The sequence below is a fragment of the Phocoena phocoena genome, chromosome 5, assembly GCF_963924675.1.
Source record: "Phocoena phocoena chromosome 5, mPhoPho1.1, whole genome shotgun sequence".
NCBI lineage: Eukaryota > Metazoa > Chordata > Mammalia > Artiodactyla > Phocoenidae > Phocoena > Phocoena phocoena.
Genome location: NC_089223.1, coordinates 21,586,408 through 21,602,503, shown reverse-complemented (window position 1 = coordinate 21,602,503; position 16,096 = coordinate 21,586,408). Strand labels below are relative to the sequence as shown.

Here is a 16,096-nt window from a genome sequence, read left to right as displayed (position 1 = left end):
TTTCAAGGTACCTAGCACACTCTTAAAGTAATCACAATAAAACTCAGATAAAAACTCAAAGAGCTATTAGAAGGAAAAGCAGAGTATCATCCAGCAAATCTAAGTAACGCAATTTAGTCCTGCAGAGATTTTTTTTTTTTTTTCCTGACTCTGGTTACAGATTCTGGTTTTCAATTCACTCAAATGTATTCAATGTCAACACAAACCAGTCTAGTCCCTCCTGGATCAGACTGTTTCCCAAAGTGAGTTCAATGGGATTTCTAGTTGAGTTGAATACCTGTGGTTACTGCAGAATTATAAAAGGTTTGTGTGTGAGACTTCCCTCGTGGTCCAGTGGGTAAGACTCTGTGCTCCCAATGCAGGGGGCCCGGGTTCGATCCCTGGTCAGGGAACTAGATCCCGCATGCATGCCGCAACTAAGTGTCCACAGGCCACAACTAAGAGCCAGCGTGCCCCAACTAAAGATCCCGCATGCCACAGCAAAGATCCAACGTGCCGCAACTAAGACCCTTCATAGCCAAAATAAATAAGTATTAAAAGAAAAGAAAAAAGTTCATGTGCGTTGCAAATCTCTGGATAGAAGATGGGCATTGTCTTTCCCAAACTCCATCTGAAGTATACTAAGAACTAACTGCTAAGTGCATAGAATTACTATTCCAAGCATCACAGCTGAAGAAAGCGGTCATCCATAGGCACCCATGATCCCATGGACTCATCCTGTAATTTATTTCCTCCTTTCATTTAAGGCAATGTCCTAATTCACTGCAGTGTGGAGAAATAGCCTCCTTAGAGAAAGACTGTAAAACATATGTGGAATCCAAAAAAATACAAACAAATGTATATGCAGAACAGAAATAGAATCACAGATATAGAAAATAAATAGTGGTTACCAGTGAGGAGAGGGAAGAGGGGAGGGACAACATAGGGACATGGGATTAAGAGACACAAACTACTATATATAAAATAGGTAAGCAACAAGGATACATTGCACAGCACAGGGAAATACAGCCATTATTTTGTAATAACTTTTCATGGAATATAATCTGTAAATCAGACAGAGAAAGACAAATATCCTCTCATGTTTGACTTATTTCCTCCCACCCCCCTCCTCCTTCCTAAATTTTCCTTCTTGTGCTCTCTCCTAGGGAGAGGGCTCTATCCTCTACCTTGGTTCCTTCAGTGTGGCACCTCCACTTGGTATTCCCAAAGCCTGGTAGCCAAGGAACAAGCAAAGAATCTTCAGGAGGATAGAAGGGAGGTGAGAGGAATGTCGTAAATGCGCTTAGATTTCTTTTTGCACTTTGACACACATAATCTCATGGTCTTTTCTGAGAGTGCATGGCCAAAGGTACCAGAGCTATCAATGGAGCTTCTACGAATGCCTGAGGCAGCAACAGAGGTAAGCTTTTTCCAGGTCCTACCAACCTGCCGGTTGAGGCCCCTGCAATGCACAGAGAAGGGTGGGGAAGGGACCGCGGTCCGCCTCCCCGCTCTCTCTACTCCTTCATCCCCAGCTGCACACAGACCACAGCCTCATCCCAGGGAGGGAAAGGCCACTCCCCACCTATCATCTCTCGAGTCTCCACCAGCCTGGTGGGAGGAGAAGGGGCAGCAGGGATGTCTCCTCTGCAGCTGCTGTTCACACAGAACAGGAGGGTCCCTCTCCCGTCTCACCCTGGGTCTCCAGCTAAGGTGATGCTCCGCAAACCCAGGATATCCTGTCTGTTGCAGGAGGAGTAGGGGAGACAGGGTGGGAAGCAGGAACACTGAGATGAGATGGGGAAGAGCCAGTTCTAGACCCTCCTTTATGCTCCATCCCTTCCGGGGCACCCATATACTAGAAACGAACTAGTCATTGCCAACAGTGTCCAGAAGCCATTTAGTTTAATCCTTTATTTATATTTTTTCTGACCTTTAGGGAATAATCTCACCCTATTTTAAATAATTTTATTTTACTATTTTCATATTTATAGGATCCTTTAAAGTAATCTTGAACATTAGAAAATACAGTGAAGGTAAACTTAAGTATTATAATTTAACTCCCTGGGGAATAGTCATTCTTTAACTTCTCAATACACTATTTGATTATCCTTATCGGGTCATTTAAAATTTGTTCTGCCCCTAGAGACGTTGCAGATGTGGCTGCCGTGTCACATTTGTGTCATTAGGTGGCAGAGAGAAGAGAGACTTGTCTACACTCGGCGTTCTGGCCTGTGGACGTCTGGATGATTGATAGTCTGACTTGACAGAAAAGGACTTCCCTGGTGGTGCAGTGGTTAAGAATCCGCCTGCCAATACAGGAGACACGGGTTCGAGCCCTGGTCCGGGAAGATGCCATATGCCACAGAGCAACTAAGCCCGTGCGCCACAACTACTGAAGCCTGCGCGCCCTAGATCCCGTGCTCCACAAGAGAAGCCACCACATTGAAAAGGCTGCACCACAACGAAGAGTAACCCCTGCTCGCCACAACTTGAGAAAGCCCGTGCGCAGCAACAAAGACCCAATGCAGCCAAAAATAAAATAAATAAATAAATTTATAAAATAAATAAATAAATAAAATTTGTTTATCTATTTTCACTTTGGAAACAGAAAGTGCTGTCTTTAGAAAGGAGCAGATACCAGTCTATGTGCCAAACCTGGGTACGTGCCTTCTCTTTAACAGCTGGCCTTAAACAGGCCCTTTTCATACTTAGAACAGATTGCCATGGTGATCTCGATAAAGACCTAACCCTAGTCAGATAGGAAATACTGAACTCTGCGTTTTGAACCATTCAGGTGGCTTAGGAGATGCTCAATCAACTATCTCCAAAGAAAATCCATGGAAACCACTCAAATGATGTTGCCATTTTGTTTCCAAGATTATTGTCTCCATCTGAAGATTCTTCTATGTTCTCGGGCCAAACCTAAGTCATAATAGGCTGAGGGTCAGACCCAGAGAAGAGGTGGGCTGAGGAAAAGAAAAAAGTAGCAACGTCAAACAGAAATGGGGAAGTGCATTCCTGATCGTGGGTCTCTAGCGGCTCATTGGCTTTAGGGGTTGCCAAGCCAAGGACCTCACTCTTCAGATTTGTCAAAGTGGCAGGGGACCTGGGCTGGTCCTGGAAGAAGTCTCTTCATCCACAGCCATCCTAGCTGACAGCTCCTTCAAAATTAAAGAGTCTTGGGAAGAGTAGCAATTCATAAGGAGAAGCATGAATGAATTTCTTTATATTCTATTAAAAAAAAAAAAAGAAAGACAACTGCCCTTATATTGACTGTCTTTTCTTATGAGTCTTCATTAGTTTGATAATTAAAGGTAACTTTTTAAAATTTAAGAACTAGTATTGAAAATGAGCTTAAACACAAACCCTATTCATCACTTTATTGTGATCAATAAGTACTTCATGAATTTGTCATTACAAGAGTGACAGTTTCCATCTTTTTAAACTAATCTTTTTGCCATGTTCACAAATCTTGAGTTAAAGGATCCTCTAAGTATTATAAGACAGAGATGTCTTCATTTATTTTATGGTCCCTACCATTGGGCTTCAAAGTTTTGATCACAAATAAAGAGTACCCTAAACAAAATTCTGAGTTAATGAGGTTTCTTTCCACTGGGTGTGTTACACGTTGCAGACACTCCTGTTGTCACAATGCTGGTGGCCCTGGACTTGGGGACGACCAACCACACACTCAATGACACTCCTTACTGCAGCCCTGGTTTGCTCTTCAGAGACATCACAAAGGCATGGTACCCTCCCCTTCGCACTCATCCCCACGCCAACCCAAAAGAGGAACCAAAAGAGTTCTTGGTAGAAAAGAGACAGACCAGAGAGAGGATGCACAGTCCTGAATACCCTCATACACATACCCGTGTGTGCTGTACAGTGACTGGCCTCAAATCACAGTCCTAAAGACAAGATGTCTGTTCCATCTCTTGGATACTCAAAACCGAGCAGTAAATATATTTTGCAAACAGGGATACCTGCCATTTCACCAAACTACAATAATAGCTGACATTCACTAAGCTTTTCCTGTGTGCCCAGCACTGTTCAAAGTATGCTCTATGTGTCTCCAGAGAGGTTAAATAATTTGCCTAAACTGACACAACTAATAAGTGGTCTAGCTGTGATGTGAACATGAGCTGTGTTGCTCTAGAACCAGATGACTTTAATCTTTACACCAGTCTCCCTCCCTTAACTTCTCTTTACCTTGAATGTCTTCAATAAAGACAGTACAACCTTATGATAAGGATGTTGTGAGGATCCAAATAAACAAATAAGAAAAACACTTGATACAGTGTCTAGTACAGGGGAAAAGCTCAATGAGTGTGAGTTGGTAGGAATAGCGGATAACTTGCCCAAAGTCACAGGAGTGAATGGCTGAACTAGGACTCCAATCAGGGACCCTGCTCCCAGGGTCCACCCTTAACACTACGGGTCATGCCACTCTGAGTCAGTGACGTCATAGGTAAAGTGCCCAGAACCAGGGCTGGCACAGAACAAACACTCAGGAAATGCGAGTCACACTCCTGTCTCACATCTCCCTCCTTCTTGCTGAGGGATGAACCAAGGCACAGAAACACTCTTGTTTCAGGTAATGACCAACGTTGAAAAGAGAAGCTGATTCAAATTCCACCTCATACTTCCTTTCTCATGCTTACAAACGAGACCAAAAGTACAGTCTGTAAAACAGAAGGCACAATTTTTAAAAAATATATTGTGTATTTGGCTTCCTCTTTTACTTCCCTATTATCATCTTGCCCCATTGCATTAAAACTACCAGAAGGAACGGATCCCTCGTCAGTCATGACGTATCATCCGCCTCGTGTCAAAGAGGATGCTGAGATTAATCACATGCTCACAGTCCGCCTATGTGAGGCACACGGCACACTTCACTGTGCAAACAACATTCATTCATGCTGTAAGCATGAACATTCAAGTTTCAGCTCTGAAGGAAGTTAGCAACCACCCAATACGTCTTTAGCAATATAATAGCGCACTTCTAGATTTTTCTCCTTAAGAAATCTTGTGCTCTAGATATTATAGAAGACAATCTTCCAACTTTGTCCTCTGATTTTTTCCCTGTGATGGAGTCACCTTTAAAATCACGAGGTGATCACTCTGGGCTTCTTGGCTTATCTAGACTGCAAATCAAAACTTAAATATATATTTATTTATAAATATATAAATAAATATATATATATATAAATATATATATATATTTAAATATATATAGTAGTGTGACTACTAAATGGCAAAAGAAGTCAGTTTGGCCAAATGCTTTAAGCAATAAGTCAACTCAATCAAAAACATCAATTAAGCCAGATATTTATTTGAATCTATTTGTTGTTAGATTAACAAGAATGAGTTTATCAGGCTTCCCTGGTGGTGCAGTGGTTAAGAATCTGCCTGCCAACGCAGGGGACATGGGTTCGAGCCCTGGTCCAGGAAGATCCCACATGCCGCGGAGCAACTAAGCCCATGCGCCACAACTACTGAGCCTACGCTCTAGGGCCCGCAAGCCACAACTACTGAGCCCACGTGCCACAGCTACTGAAGCCCACGTGCCTAGAGCCCGTGCTCTGCAACAAGAGAAGCCACCGCAACGAGAAGCCTGTGCACCGCAACAAAGAGTAGCCCCTGCTCACCGCAACTAGAGAAAAGCCCGCATGTAGCAACGAAGACCCAGCACAGCCAAAAATTAAAATAAATGAAAAAAAAGAATGAGTTTATCAGTCAAAATAGCTGATCCACATGTAAACTCAAAAATTGTTTGAAGAAGATAATTTCATTCACTGCAAATATCCCTTCATAAGTTGTTGACATATTTTCAGGATAAATATGGGTTTTGCTACAATGTACATTTTAAGCATCATTAAAAGGCATGAAGTTGACTCTGCTCAGTTTTAGGAATAAAATTTTATTTTATAAAGTATTAATTTTCGAAAGAAAACCAAATTTACCACTTGAGTTATTCATGGAACCTGATTATCCAGACTACATTTCATTTGATCAGTCTAACCTTTGATTCTGTTGAAAGCAATGATAACTGACAGATAATTTTTTAGCCAGGAGACCATATTAGACTGAACTCAGTACTGTTCAAGGTCACAGGATGTTCTAAAGGGAAAATAGCAATGACTGATTTAATTATTAAGAGTAGAATTAAAATAAGTCAGACAGAGAAAGACAAATACTGTGTGATGTCACTTATATATGGAATCTAAAAATATACAACAAACTAGTGAATAAAACAAAAAAGCAGAAAAAAAAAAAAAAGAGTAGAACTAACCAAAGTTGGTACTTCCTCTTCTTACTCTTTAACAAAGTATACAGGTATGCCAGTTCTTAAACACTAAAAATGTTACACATACGGTCATACACAAAATTACATTTGTCAAGAGAAAGAAATCTAACTTCCACAAACTTACAAAAGATTTTCCAAATTTGCACAACTCAAGTTCAACATGCAACTTGCTATGCACTCACAGATTGCCTAGCTGAAACCATTCAAAACAAAGTATTTTCATTATGCTCCTGTGGTATAGTAGGTCAGGCGGCATTTTTTGTAGGGTGCAGAGCAATGCTCTTCCTATCTGTGCTTTATTTAAATATAATATTCTCATAGATGCTTTGACTAAAGTACGGCATGCCACTGAAGACCACTGGTCAGCCCTTGGCATGAAAAACCATTTAGAGACTTGGTCCAGGTTCCTTTCCCCTAATCTCACCAACCTTAGTCCTGGCTGCCAACTGGCCTATTTTTTTTTTTTTTTTCTCCAGCTGCACCATGGAGCTTTTCCAGGGTCCAGAGCCTGCTAGAAAAGTCGGGTTCGGTTACATTTTTTATTCTCTGCAGTCAAGAACGCGTCCCTTGAAAGAAGGTGTGCCCTAGATTATAGAGCTAACCCTAAATCACACTCTGGGGGAAAATTCTCCTCTTTAGGAGCCAATCTTTGCATTACTTAGTCTTGTAAGGAGTCTGATCTTTTTGGACAGAACAGAGGAAATGCTTTTCGTGCTGAAAATGGGATCTTTGCTTTATTTGTTATTTTCCTCACAAAACCTTTGCTACCTGTCTCCCCCTTCCCTAGGAATAGCCTAAGATATTAAATATGTGCACAGTAATTACAGAAAGATGTTCCAAATCTCCTTTGCAAATGTCTAAATTCTCAAAAATTTTGACAGAACATATTTTCCTTACAATATGCAGTATAGTGAAAATTGTAATTTACTAACCTCAGGGACATATTAAGAGCTATTGCAACTAACAAAGACTTACTGTATAGCACAGGGAAGTATACTCAATATCTTGTAATAACCTATAATGGAAAAGAATCTGAAAAGGAATATATATATACATCTGAATCACTTTGCTGTACCCCTGAAACTAACAACATTGTAAACCAACTATACTTCAATAAAAATTTAAATTAAAAAAATTAAGACAACATGAAAAAAGAGCGATTGCAATCTCAATTTTGAGAGAAGAATAATAAAGAAGATTAAAGCCAATACAGGCTGAGATGTTGCGTTGTTGGTTACTCACTAGCTAAGAGTTAGTTTTCTCTGATACTTGGGCATGGGCAGAAAGATGAATCACTGCTTTTCATGTGCTTTCTGTCAAAACAGTAAACTTTATTTTTTTTTAAGTATTTTAAAATATTTATTTATTTATTTTTGGCTGTGTTGGGTCTTCGTTGCTGCGCGTGGGCTTTCTCTAGTTGTGGTGAGCGGGGGCTACTCTTCATTGCAGTGAACGGGTTTCTCATGGCGGTGGCTTCTCTTATTGCAGAGCACAGGCTCTAGGCGCATGGGCTTCAGTAGTTGTGGCACGTGGGCTCAGTAGTTGTGGCTCGCAGGCTCAGTAGTTGTGGCACGAGGGCTTAGTTGCTCCATGGCATGTGAGATCTTCCTGGATCAGGGCTCGAACCCGTGTCCCCTGCATTGGCAGGCAGATTTCTCAGGGAAGTCCCCACATATACTGTTCTGAATCTTGCTTTTTTTTTTTTTACTTATTAACTTAAAACTCATTTCACAGTAGATGTGTATGTAGAGGGACCTCATATTTTTAAAACTTTGATTTCCATGATTTATAAGGATCTAGTACAAATTATATAAACTGTCTTCCACTGAAAGGTCATTTAGGCTTTTTCAGTCTTTGTGCGTCAATAGAAATGACACTACAATAAAATGTACATTCATCTTTGTCACATATACAAGTATATGTGTGAGGTAAATTCTTGTAAATAAGATTCTGATTCAAAAGACATTTGCAATTTTAGATACTTTATGTTTATTTTATAAATATAGTAGCAAAAGAATTCAAGTGGGAGTTTATCCCAGAAAATCTTTTGCAGTTAGTGAAATTAGGGTAAAACTAAGAACATTCAGAATACAACACACACAGTTTAGGTGATCTTGGTAGAGTGGTAGGACAGCAGTGATTGGAAAATGAAAGTAATTAACATGCACATGCTCTGTTGAGGGAGACTGAGGGGAAACAGGTGTTCAGCCTAGAAAAACATTTCTCAGTGGACTTCCTATGAAGTCAATGTGTCTTGGGTTTAGCTTTGAAACAAATTTTAAAAATTGAAAATTGAAAATAAGAAGAAATTGCCAAGTGTAGCCATTCCTCCAACTTTTAGAGGGAGCAGGGGGCATTTAGTTGGCTACATCTCACCATTATGTCATTATCAAAGGTCTTTCCTAAACAACCTCCATGTGTCTAGATGCCATATGACTAACTGATTCCGGAACTTGAGATAGGGAATAATCCTAGAAGGCTGGGTCACCAGAAGTCAACTGATCTGCTGAGCAAGTTGGTCTTCTCTCTGTTATTACACATGGCCATGGGACTCTTTTCCTCTTCCACCTTGCCTCTGGGGAAATTGTGTTGACTCAACTTTTCAGATTCTTCTTAGTTTCCACCCAGTAATAGAAGAGAAAGAGAATCAAAATAGTTGTATCTAAGTCAGACCTCCAACTTTAATATCACAGAGCCCATGGCCTTTTCCTTCTTAGCACTTATACGGTTGAATTTTATGTTTATCTTTTGAATAATATTTGATTCCTACCTGTTGTAAGCTTCTTGTGGTACCAGTGGTGTTTGGTTTTCTTCAATATGCAATTCCAGCATCTTCCACAGCACCAGGCATCTAATAAGTGTTCACCAACAATTAGTGGATTAATGTGTAGGTTATAAGCAGAGTCTAACACACGAATACAGGATCACAGAGGTAATTTGGGGCCCAGTGTACAACTGAGTTTAGATCTTTTCATAAATCAGAGTCTGATGAAAAGGGATAAATTAATCCAGGGCTGAAGGCACGATACCTAGATCCCGCAGGTACCTTTAAATAAATCCATAATAGAGATAGCCTCCAGCTGCAGTGCCCTTCTTAGATCTATACCAGTGGTTCCTGGAAGTGTGGTCCCTAGAGCAACAGCATCAGTGTCTCCTGGGGACTGGTTGGAAATGCAAATTCTCAGCCCTCAATCAGAAATTCTGGGACCAGTGTCTTTTAACAAGCCCTCCAGGTGGTTTGGACACACTAAAATTTGAGAACCACTGAGATACATAAATCTTATCACTTTAAAATGATAGAGGGAAAAAGACCAGTAAAAAGTCTCAGTTTCTTGATGGAAATTTGAATGAAAAATGAAGGGAAGAACTGGAGACCAGAACCTGCACAAGGTTTTTAGCTATTCAACAGTTCCCTGCTGGCATCTGAAGGCTCAATTTTTTAAACTGTTAACCTGTTGCTAACATGACTGTGTTAATTCCCATTTCAACAGCTGTCTCCCTTAATTCAGAATACAACTTCTCGTATATGACAGTTTTCCTTCACACACCATTTTTGGGGGTATGTATATACCTGACTTGGGGAAAAAAACCCACAGCTTTTAAATTTGTTTAAAAGAGACTTTCTGCCTGTTGTGTTTTGTGCTTTTTTTTTTTTTTTGCGGTACGCGGACCTCTCACTGTCGTGGCCTTTCCCGTTGCGGAGCACAGGCTCCAGACGCGCAGGCTCAGCGGCCATGGCTCACGGGCCCAGCCGCTCCGCGGCATGTGGGATCTTCCCGGACCGGGGCACGAGCCCACGTCCCCTGCATCGGCAGCCGGACTCTCAACCACTGTGCCACCACCAGGGAAGCCCGCGTTTTGTGCTTTTAACCAATTTAAGACGCCAAAAGCATTTTTAGTTTTCTCTTGTCTGTGTTTTCCACTGTTGATTTGTTTGTGCCCAATATTAACTGACATTTTCTAAAATTTTTTTCAATAAAAGGTAAGAAGATGTGAAAAAAAATTTTTTTTCCCTGCCGAAAACGCCTTGAAGAGGGTAGCCCCACCATGTTTCCGTCTCCACCGTCATGTCATTTTTTTTTGTACAATCTCATTTGGAGCCTTGCACATCTGCATGCAAAGCATTTATAAGCCCCTCATACACCAAAGATGATCTGAGAATAATTCCATCACTTAAACAAATTTATTGAGATAGTATTGAGACAACTATAATATAGAATAGTGGTGATAATAGACAATATTTATAGGAAAAAAGTACGTTATAATGAAGAGTGCAGGCTAGATTTAGGCTGCCTGGTTTTGAATTCTGACTCTACCACTTCCTAGCTGTGGGACTCCAGTCAAGTTACTTTACCTTTTTGTGACTTGGTTTCCTCATCCATAACACAGAGTTCATTAATAGTACATTGAGTTCCCACCTCACGGGATCACTGTGAGGATTTAGTGAACTAAAATGTATGGCCTCAGCACACAGTTCAATAAATATTGGAGCATATTGGCACACGCCCAAGAAATATGAACCATATAACATGCAGAATGTCTGCATATATACCTACACACACACACACACACACACACACACACACACACAAACCCAAAAGTCTTGTCCCCAGAGCCTCCTTGGGCTGAATCCCAGGTGGTGTTGTGACAGCAGATACAACAGAAGGAGAACATGGGCCTCTCATGTAAGTGAACCCATGTGCCTCAGTGAGAAGACGTCCCTATCCTGCTTTCCCCCAATTCCCTCATCAACACACACCCCCATCATGTTGAACCAGCTGTAACTGGAAGTGGAGTTGTGCTATGTCGGTGTGGACAGGCTAACCTGAGGAGGGACAGAGAAGGATCCCCAAATGTCTGTCTTCCCTGTGTCCACTCCACCCCAAAACCAGGAAGGAAGAAAAGTTGCTGGCAGGCCTGGAAGGGTTGTTGTGACTGGGAGAAGGGGAAGTGGCACCAGAAGGATGTGGTGTGGCTGACTCCAGGGCTGGGTGTGGATCCAGCTACACAGCTCAGTGATACACCAGTGCCAAGGAGGCAGGTGGGAGCTAAGCCAGTCCTGGCTGAGAGTGTCTGATTGCCATTGAAGGGGCTTCGCTGACAAGAGGAAGAGTGTTCGGATGATGAGCAGTCAAAGAGACAAATGTTCACCCTGAGTATCAGCCATAGGAACCCTCGTCACGGAGGGAGATGAATTCCTTTGAAAGTGCCACGTTGACAAAGCCACACTTGCCAAGAAAAATCTATCATAACAAATAGATTAGGGAAGAAACATTTAAAATGAAATGGCATTAAATGTTTATATTTTTAACTGTAAAAGGAAGTTCTAGAAGGCTTCAGTTTTCAAAACATGTTAGATTCATCAAAACACTGTGAGGCAGCTGGGCTAATAGATGGCCCTCGTGCTGCCTGAACCTGGGCCTCCACTGTTTAGGAAACACTGTGTCTGCACTGGCAGCTGCAGAGGGTAGATTACCACAAGTTTTACATAGGAGCCCTGCATCTCTTTTAAAGGGCGGAATTCAGAGTCATTTGCATTGTCCCCTGTTTCCCTTTCAAGTCTGAGCAAGTGCTAGGGTAACCCCTGACCTTTTCATACATTCTCACAACTCTTTTCAGGGTCAATTCTACACACAGATAAGAACGTGGAACATAAACAGATCTTCCTCCACCCAGACTTGCCCTTGCACACTTGGAGAGAAAGAGCCCTTAACTGCGGTCCTGACCTTCAGTTAATTCTGCATACTAAAGAAGCATCAAATAAATCTTTGGAGTACAGATGCAAAGCCACGTTACCTCAAAATAGCACTTAGCCATGGGAATAAAGGATGTCTCTCTGTCCATATATATTAATAGGCAGAGATTAATATTTGGAAAGATGTTTACCAAAAGACCAATTGTTATCTCTAAGTGGTGATATTTTGGGAAACTTTCTTTCTCACTTATACTTTTCTATCATGTTCATTTTTTATAATAAACATTTGTTATTTTAATAATCTGAAAAATTAAACTATTTTATTCTTGGGGAAAAAGAAGTACTATTGTGTCTGCTGAAACCCCTAAAATGTAATAAAAATGCAAAGTCACATTACTATTCCACCCAAAATAACAGTGAGAGATACTTTCATACAGGATATTAGATAATGTTGTAGAGAAATGGATGCTGTCCCATGCTGCTGGGGAAAGGATTAGATACAATCTTTCTGGAGAGTAATTTGCCAATGTGTGTTAAGAACACTAAAAAGGTACATTCCCAATGCTCATAACAGCACTACTTACAATAGCCAAGACCTGAAAACAACCTAAATGTCCATCAACAGATGAATGGATAAAGAAGATGTAGTATATATATAAAATGGAATACTACTCAGCCATAAAAAAGAATGAAATATTGTCTTTGGCAGCAACCTGGGTGGACTTAGAGAATATCGTACAAAGTGAAATAAGTCAGACAAAGAAAGAGAAATACTATATATCACTTATATGTGGAATCTAACAAATAATACAAATGAATCTATTTACAAAACAGAAACAGACTCCCAGACATAGAAAACAAACTTAGGGTTACCAAAGGGAAAAAGAGAGGGGGAGAGGGATAAATTAGGAGTACTGTATGGGATTAACAGATACACACTACTATGTATAAAATAGATAAGCAACAAGGATTTACTGTTTAACACAGACAATATTCAATATCTTATAATAAACTATAATGGAAAATAATGTGAAATATATATATATGTAACTGGATCATTTTGCTGTATACTTGAACGCAATATTGTAAATCAACTATACTTCAATAAAAAATAAAATATAATTTTCCATCTAAAAAATGATGCATCCTAGGGGGAGGAGCTTCAAGATGGCGGAAGCGTTAAGACGCAGAGATCACCTTCCTCTCCACAAATACACCAGAAATACATCTACATGTGGAACAACTCCTACAGAACACCTACTGAACGCTGGCAGAAGACCTCAAACCTCCCAAAAGGTAAGAAACCCCCCACGTACCTGGGTAGGGCAAAAGAAAAAAAGAAAAAACAGAGACAAAAGAACAGGGACGGGACCTGAACCAGTGGGAGGGAGCCATGAAGGAGGAAACGTTTCCACACACTAGGCAGCCCCTTCGCGGGCGGAGACTGCGGGTGGCGGAGGGGGTAAGCTTCCGAGCCGCGGAGGAGAGCACAGCAACAGGGGTGCGGAGGGCAAAGCGGAGAGACTCCCGCACAGAGGATCGGTGCCGACCAGTACTCACCAGGCCGAGAGGCTTGTTTGCTCACCCGCCGGGGCGGGCGGGGCTGGGAGCTGAGGCTCGGGCTTCGGTCGGAGCGCCGGGAGAGGACTGGGGTTGGCGGCGTGAGCACAGCCTGCAGGGGGTTAGTGCACCATGGCTAGCCGGGAGGGAGTCCGGGGAAAAGCCTGGACCTGCCGAAGAGGCAGGAGACTTTTTCTTCCCTCTTTGTTTCCTGGTGCGCGAGGAGAGGGGATTAAGAGCGCTGCTTAAAGGAGCTCCAGAGACGGGCGCGAGCCGCGGCTAAAAGCGCGGACCCCAGAGACGGGCCTAAGACGCTAAGGCCGCTGCTGCCGCCACCAAGAAGCCTGTGTGCGAGCACAGGTCACTATCCACACCCTGCTTCCGGGAAGCCTGTGCAGCCCGCCACTGCCAGGGTCCCGGGATTCCGGGACAACTTCCCCGGGAGAACGCACGGCGCGCCTCAGGCCGGTGCAACGTCACGTAGGCCTCTGCCGCCGCAGGCCCGCCCCGCACGCCGTGCCCCTCCCTCCCCTCCGGCCTGAGTGAGCCAGAGCCGCCAAATTAGCGGCTCCTTTAATCCCGTCCTGTCTGAGCGAAGAACAGACGCCCTCCCGCGACTTACACGCAGAGGCGGGGCCAAATCCAAAGCTGAACCCTGAGAGCTGTGAGAACAAAGAAGAGAAAGGGAAATCTCTCCCAGCAGCCTCAGGAGCAGCGGATTAAATACCCACAATCAACTTGATGTACCCTGCATCTGTGGAATACCTGAGTAGACAACGAATCATCCCAAATTGAGGAGGTGGACTTTGGGAGCAATGATATATATTTTTTTTTCCCTTTTTCTCTTTTTGTGAGTGTGTATGTGTATGCTTCTCTGTGTGATTTTGTCTGTATAGCTTCACTTTTACCATTTGACCTTGGGTTCTGTCTGTCCGTTTTGTTTTTTTTCTTTTACTTTTTAAAAATTTTTTCTTAATAATTATGTTTTATTTTAATAACTATATTTTATTTTACTTTATTTTATTTTATCTTTCTTTCTTTCCTTCCTTCCTTCCTTCTTTCTTTCAAACTTTCTTTCATTTTTTCTCCCTTTTATTCTGAGCCGTGTGGAGGACAGGTTCTTGGTGCTTCAGCCAGGCATCAGGGCTGTGCCTCTGAGGTGGGAGAGCGAAGTTCAGGACACTAGTCCACAAGAGACCTCCCAGCTCCACATAATATCAAACAGCGAAAATCTCCCAGAGATCTCCATCTCAACACCAGCACCCAGCTTCACTCAACGACCAGCAAGCTACAGTGCTGGACATCCTATGCCAAACAACTAGCAAGACAGGAACACAGCCCCACCCATTAGCAGAGAGGCTGTCTAAAATCATAATAAGGCCACAGACACCCCAAAACACACCACCAGATGTGGACCTGCCCACCAGAAAGACAAGATCCAGCCTCATCCACCAGAACACAGGCACTAGTCCCCTCCACCAGGAAACCTACACAACCCACTGAACCAACCTTAGCCACTGGGAACAGACACCAAAAACAACGGGAACTATGAACCTGCAGCCTGCAAAAAGGAGACCCCAAACACAGTAACTTAAACAAATGAGAAGACAGGGAAACACACAACAGACGAAGGAGCAAGGAAAAAACCCACAGACCTAAAAAATGAAGAGGAAATAGGCAGTCTACCTGAAAAAGAATTCAGAATAATGATAGTAAAGATGATCCAAAATCTTGGAAATAGAATGGAGAAAATACAAGAACGTTTTAACAATGACCTAGAAGAACTAAAGAGCAAACAAACAGCAATGAACAACACAATAAATGAAATTAAAAATTCTCTAGAAGGGATCAGTAGAAGAATAACTGAGGCAGAAGAACGGATAAGTGACCTGGAAGATAAAATAGTGGAAATAACTACTGCAGAACAGAATAAAGAAAAAAGAATGGAAAGAATTGAGGACAGGGCTTCCCTTGTGGCGCAGTGGTTGAGAATCTGCCTGCTAATGCAGGGGACACGGTTTCGAGCCCTGGTCTGGGAGGATCCCACATGCCGCGGAGCAACTAGGCCCTTGAGCCACAACTACTGAGCCTGCGCATCTGGAGCCTGTGCTCCACAACAAAAGAGGCTGCGATAGCGAGAGGCCCGTGCACCGTGATGAAGAGCGGCCCCCACTTGCCACACTAGAGAAAGCCCTCGCAAAGAAACGAAGACCCAACACAGCAAAAATAAATAAATAAATAAATAAACTCCTACCCCCAACATCTTCTTTAAAAAAAAAAAAAAAAGAATTGAGGACAGTCTCAGGCACCAACATTCGAATTATAGGGATGCCAGAAGAAGGAGAGAAAAAGAAAGGGACTGAGAAAATATTTGAAGAGAGTATAGTTGGCAACTTCCCTAATATGGGAAATGAAATAGTTAATCAAGTCCAGGAAGCACAGAGAGTCCCATACAGGATAAATCCAAGGAGAAACACTCCAAGACACATATTAATCAAACTATCAAAAATTAAATACAAAGAAAAAATATTAAAAGCAGCAAGGGAAAAACA

The 16,096-nt window shown here is 42.1% G+C and overlaps 1 non-coding gene across 1 annotated transcript; it reads left to right on the top strand.

Moving 5' to 3' along the window:
* The first annotated feature begins 2,114 nt into the window (after positions 1 to 2,114).
* LOC136123972 (small nucleolar RNA SNORA17) lies at positions 2,115 to 2,245 on the top strand. Its single transcript, XR_010655927.1, has one exon. It is a non-coding gene; the product is annotated as a small nucleolar RNA SNORA17 (small nucleolar RNA).
* Positions 2,246 to 16,096: the final 13,851 nt, after the last annotated feature.